The sequence below is a fragment of the Arachis ipaensis genome, chromosome B09 (genome assembly GCF_000816755.2).
Source record: "Arachis ipaensis cultivar K30076 chromosome B09, Araip1.1, whole genome shotgun sequence".
NCBI classification, from domain to species: domain Eukaryota; kingdom Viridiplantae; phylum Streptophyta; class Magnoliopsida; order Fabales; family Fabaceae; genus Arachis; species Arachis ipaensis.
Genome location: NC_029793.2, coordinates 130,664,582 through 130,670,415, shown reverse-complemented (window position 1 = coordinate 130,670,415; position 5,834 = coordinate 130,664,582). Strand labels below are relative to the sequence as shown.

At 34.4% G+C, this 5,834-nt stretch overlaps 1 long non-coding RNA gene across 1 annotated transcript in view; it reads left to right on the top strand.

The window, feature by feature from the left end:
- LOC107619526 overlaps positions 1,509-5,834 on the top strand; it is a 15,117-nt gene continuing 10,791 nt past the window's right edge. The window contains exons 1-4 of the long non-coding RNA XR_001615680.2: positions 1,509-1,557; positions 2,017-2,053; positions 3,786-4,688; positions 4,762-4,860. This is a non-coding gene — a long non-coding RNA (uncharacterized LOC107619526). The remainder of the gene's footprint in view (positions 1,558-2,016; positions 2,054-3,785; positions 4,689-4,761; positions 4,861-5,834) is intronic.

The following is a 5,834-nucleotide window of genomic DNA, read 5'->3' as shown; positions in this document are numbered from 1 at the left end:
GTTTTCGTATGCACCTGCTACCCTCTACGGTGTTGGAGTTCCTTCAAGCTGAGCTCGAGCTTCAGGAAGCGGCTTTGCTTTCCATTCTTAGTGGAATTTGCGTTTTATTTGTTTATTTGTTTATTTTTTCTGAATTGTTACTGATTCTGCTTCGCGTGGTGATGTTATTTTGGAATAAAGAGGGAAGAGAGGAATTACTTGTAGTGTTACTGAGTCACATTCAGATCCTGAGGGTGACAATGAGGAGGTACTTTCAGTTTGCTTTGGTACTATATCTGTTGAAGAATTTGTGAGTTGGTTAATTTGTTGTAATTGTCAGGTTAGTTAGAAATCAGAAGTTAGTTTGTTTGTTTCAAATTTTGACAATTTGCTGCACTATATCTATTAGACTAGCATCTGTTATAACAGTTATTTTAGTTTCAAAAGTTAGTGTCGATTAGTTTCAAAATCTGATCATTGTAGAACTTGACAGGAAGGAATTTGATTCAAGAGCTGTAATCTTGCATGTTTCTAAATTCTAAGTGGTCGGTTCAGTCCCCTATTGCAGCTCAACTGTGTTTCCTGAATTTTGATATCAATTAAAAAGCAAAATAGAAGATTTGCTAATGACTTGTTTTTTCAAAACACCATATATGAATGAGTTGCTGATCCTTTTCTATGTTCTCAGAAGTTATATTATTTTAAACACCAACTACCAATGCACGTTCAGCTGATTTACTCGGATCAGTGTCACATTGGAACTAACCTTCTTTCTTTGTTTTTTCAGTCTAACTCAACTGTGTCATCATTTGGATTATGAAACAGATCTTGTGGATGTGAAGTGTTGGAGTTGGCACAATGAGGTTGTTGGAGTTTGGGTGCTTGGTTGCAGTTCTATGTGGTCTTATTGTGTATGTGAAAGTTGAGATTTACATTGTAACTGTTGAAGGTGAACCTGTTACTAGTTATGGAGGTGGAATTTATGGTTTTGAAGCTACTATTGTTGAATCTGATGAGAAGATTGATATCAATAGGTAGGTAATTGCAATTACATTTTCCTATGAATTTTCCATTTTTGTTTTTTTCCAATGACATGTAAATATGTTTTGAGGAGGCTAGTTAATATGATGAATTCTCTTTTGGTGAAATTAACCTTCCAAATCTAGTTAATATGATGAATTCCTTGAACATAGTGGTTGCTTTCAATTTCCAGCTTCAAGCTATATTCCTCTCTAATGCCTTTTTTGGTTATGTTTTCTTTGCTTTGGGTGTTTTACATGGAAATTTGATTACCAATTTAAATTCTCCTTAATCATATAAACCAGGAATTCATCTGAAAACTAAAGAATTAAGCTGTATTTTTCTGTAGGTAAACAAGATTTAATCTGTTATTTATCTGATTGATTATTATTTTTATTTATATATAAGTTGGTTATGGTGTACAGATATAAAATCAGGACATGGATTTATTGTTGGAGATGAAGGGTACAAGCAGGACATTGACATTCAGAAAGTTAAGCTTTTAAGGTAGGCATTGACACAGCTCTCCAAGTTAGTTGAGTCCAGAGTTAGTACAGGGTGAGTATTTTTTTTTTTTTTTGTGCAGCTTATGAGAATTTTTTTCATCTTAATTGATATTGGAACCTGGAAGTGCTCATTTAGTTGTGTAGGTGATGATGATATTTGGATTGATAACATCAGATAAATGTGTGAAGCTCCAAACAATTGAGTGAATTTGTATGGTTTTATGTTTCCTTTTTCGATGATTGCTTTTGTAATTGACAAGTTCCATATCAATATCGTCTAGGAATATGGCCAAATAGCCTTCTCCTGTGAAATTGCTTTTAGAGTTGAGTCAGGTCCATAATTTTAAATTGGTAACAAAACTTATTGTTTGCTTTATGTTGTAATTGACTGCATTTTATATATAATTAAATGCTAGATTTGAGATTCGTGTAGTATAACTAATACCTTATGAACTATGTTCTATTTCCTCTGGTTGAGATTATTTACTGAATTTTGATTCTATCATTTTAGCAGATCCAGAACTTGAAACATCAGTTCTTTCAGTTTGGTAAGTTTTGTAACATAGCATAACTTTTCTTGTTAGAAATCTAAGTCATATTTTTCTTGTGCAGTCTCGATACGATCTTAACACTATTCTATTTCTTTTGGAATTGGGGCTGCTGATAAACTCCAATTTTGTGGTTTATCTTGTGCTTATTTTGGGAGATTTTATCACCTTTTCTCACAATTATTCAATGAAATAGCATGGATTCATAATTCTCCCTTAATTTGTGCTTAAGTGTAAAAACATGATTTTTAGGCCCTTAAATTGGTGATTTTAATTCACTTTAATTCCATTCAATGTCTTGATGTGTTTGTTGAGTGATTTCAGGTTCATAAAGCAAGTATTGGATGGAAGAAGTAAAGAGAAAAGCATGCAAAGTGGAGAAATCATGAAGAAATGAGCTTTTGGAGAATTGAGGGCCACGCGCACGCGTCATGCACGCGTACGCGTGCATTGGAGATTTTCAAGCCACGCGCACGCGTCACTCACGCGTACGCATGAGTAGAGGTTTTTGCCAGCGACGCGCACGTGTGACGTTCGGCACGTGACCCACTTAAAGTGAAATCGCTGGGGGTGATTTCTGAGCTGCCCAGGCCCAAATCCAACTCGTTTCTGAGGGTATTTCATGCAGAATTCAAGCTTAAGCAAGGGGGAGCACTTAGTTAGTCATAATGAGCCTTTAGTTAGTTTTCTAGAGAGAGAAACTCCCTCTTCTCTCTAGAATTTGGTTAGGATTAGGTTAATTCCTCTTAGATCTAGGTCCAATTTCATGTTTTCATCTTGTTTCCTTTATGAATTCTTGCTTCTACACCTTCATTCTCTTAGTTTGTGATGTTAATTTTACTTTTATGCTTCTTTTATGTTCATGCACTCACGTTGGATTTGGATCTCTTTTAATGAATTTAATATTTGATGTTCTTTTATTGTTAATTTGAGCTATGAATTTTACTTTCCTTGTAATTAGTAGTTGGTAGATTTATATTTCTTGCACTTTTACCATGCTTTCCTTTTACACCTTCCAAGTATTTGACAAAATGCTTGGTTGAATGTTAGAGTAGATCTTGAGCATTCTTGGCTTGAAAAGAGTAATTTGGTAATCTTGAGTCATGATTACCCAACTCATGTTGGTGATCTAGAGTTGTTAATTAATATGATTTTTATTGACTCTAATTTCTTGCTAATTCCATTAGTAAGTTGATTAGGATTTTTGGATTGAGATTAACTAGTTTTGTTTGACTTTCTCTCATGGAAGATAACTTACACCTTCTTCCAACTTTGGAGATGACGAAATAGGATAAATTCTTGTTAATTATTGTGTGACTAGGATAGAAAGCCTATATTCTCAAACCTTGCCATGAATGTCTCTCTTTTTATTACTTGCTTTCTTTAGTCACTTGCTTGATTTACTCTTCTTGTCATTTAATTTCTTGCTCATTTAATTTCGTGCCCTTTTATCAATCAAACCCCTTGTCCTTCATAGCCAATAATTGACTACTTCATTGCAATTCTTTGTGAGACGACCCGAGGTTTAAATACTTAGGTTAATTTTTATTGGAGTTTGTACTTGTGACAAAACCATATTTTTTATTGGGAGGATTGTTTGTTGGTATAGAACTATGCTTGCAACGAGATTTCATTTTGAGAAATTCTATACCAACACAACAAATCTCTTCATCAGCTGTTGCCAGGTTAGATTAAACATTATCTACCATAAATCTTCTGTTTGCATATCTAGAGGCTGTGGATGGCAGCACCTTGGGCCTTTCATAAATCTAGGAGCATTCTACCTATGTGGGATTTCACTTGCTGCAACATTGGAATTTTGGGTCAAATTAAGAGGTAGAGAACTTTGGATTGGTATGACCATCTTTTTTAAGTTCAAACAGCATCCTCCCCCTCTCCCTGTAACTCATATTTGTCAATTTGCACCAGGTTCTATTTTTTTTCTAATCTTGTAGCTGATGAAGTCTCTAGGTTAATTTTAATTTTGTTGTTTGGATTTTGTTCGCATTTAATTTTTTTTCATGTGCTTTGATGTGAGAATGCAGATAGTAATTTGGGTTTTACTAAAATTTGATTAATAGTATCATAACAAGTTGGGGTTGGGGTTGAGTTCCCATTAGATATAAGTTACATAACTCTACCATGTGAAGTGCTACTTCATAAATCATAATCATTCTTAAGCTTATTATGCTGTATATATCTGATTCATGTGCAAAAAAGTAGCTTAACTGTCCATTCATACCTCAATTATATTCAATTGCATGTCATTATTCCATTATATCTTTTCTATTATTCAAAGGTAATAAATCATAGAACTGTACAATAATGTAAAAACATGAATTATGCAGAGTACCTGGTGATACGTTTTTTATTTTATTAGGTGAAAAATTAACTTCTTATCATGATTAATTTTAATAATATTTCAGATATATATTTCTTTATTGCTGGCTTTTTTATTTTTTTTTTCCCTAAATTTTTTGTATACTGGATATGGAAGGGAGCCTTGGAGCAATGCTTTAAGTTTCTCCAAATCATTTCTAGGTCACAGGCTCAAGCTGTGTAATTAGTCACTACCACTTGCCTTGAGTTATGTGTTTCTTGGTTCACCGTCGCCGCTCATTACCGCGCTCACCAAGTAAGCATTATGTGCCTCACTTTCTTCTTCTCGCTCATTCTCTCACTCTCTCTCACTCACCCTCTCTGTGAAGTGTCAAAGAAATTGTGTGCTCTCTCCCGACCGCTTCTCTGCTCTGCTGTGAAGCATCAAGGTTTCCGATGAGTCAAAGCATCGATCTCTAACAAGCGAGGTAAGTCTGTTTGTTCAACTGTTAACTTGGAAGAACTTAAATGGACTGTGAAAGGTAATTTTACTACTGAACCTTTGGCTGCATCTTCTGCAATTCGAAGTCGAGTTAGCCAGTCTAAGTTCTTTTGCTTGGAAGGTTCTGTGAAAACATTGGAAACACATGTCATGGGATAATTTGTAGTGCTAAATAAACAGATTAAAAGAAAACGTAGGATTTAGTTGTTAGACCATGAAGGTGATCCCTTAAAGTGCCATTGTGCATATACTCATAAACCATAATATGCTGATATTCTTCTTCACAGTATCCAATCAGAGGAACCAAGTTCCTGTGATGAATTCTTGATAAGAGGGCTACCTGCATTTGTTATTCTACAATCAAAAGTCTAAAAATTAAGAATTTCATATATTCTCGTAGTTTCTCTTGTCTATTTATGGAGAATGTCATGCTAATAATAAAATATACTGAATACAACTCCCACTACAAAATTTATATTTATTTATGATAGTTTTTTAATGGGAGTTATTAAAACCTCCATAATATATTTTATTTGTGACAAATTATAAAACTCCCACTGATATAATACTCCCAATTCAATTAATTATTCTAAAATAATCTAACTCAAATAATTATTAACTCAGCCCAATCAAAAAAAATCAAACAGGGCTTTGAGAAAGAGAGAGAGGACGAGGGAGAGTGAGATCTTTCATTCTCTCTGAAACCCTAGAATCTCAATGTCGTCGCCATCGCCATCGCCACCGCCACCGCCACCGCCATTGTTGCCGTCCTTGTCTCCTTCGTCAGCACATCACCGGTAGAGTTATAAATGGAGGACGAGGTGATCGTGGAGCCTCTCTTCTGCTTCTGCATCGTCTTCCAGGGTTCTTCCGCTGGTTCTGCTTTTATATTATATTATTTAATTTAAATAAACTAAATATATAATAACTGATTTTTAGTATACATATAATATTTTAAAA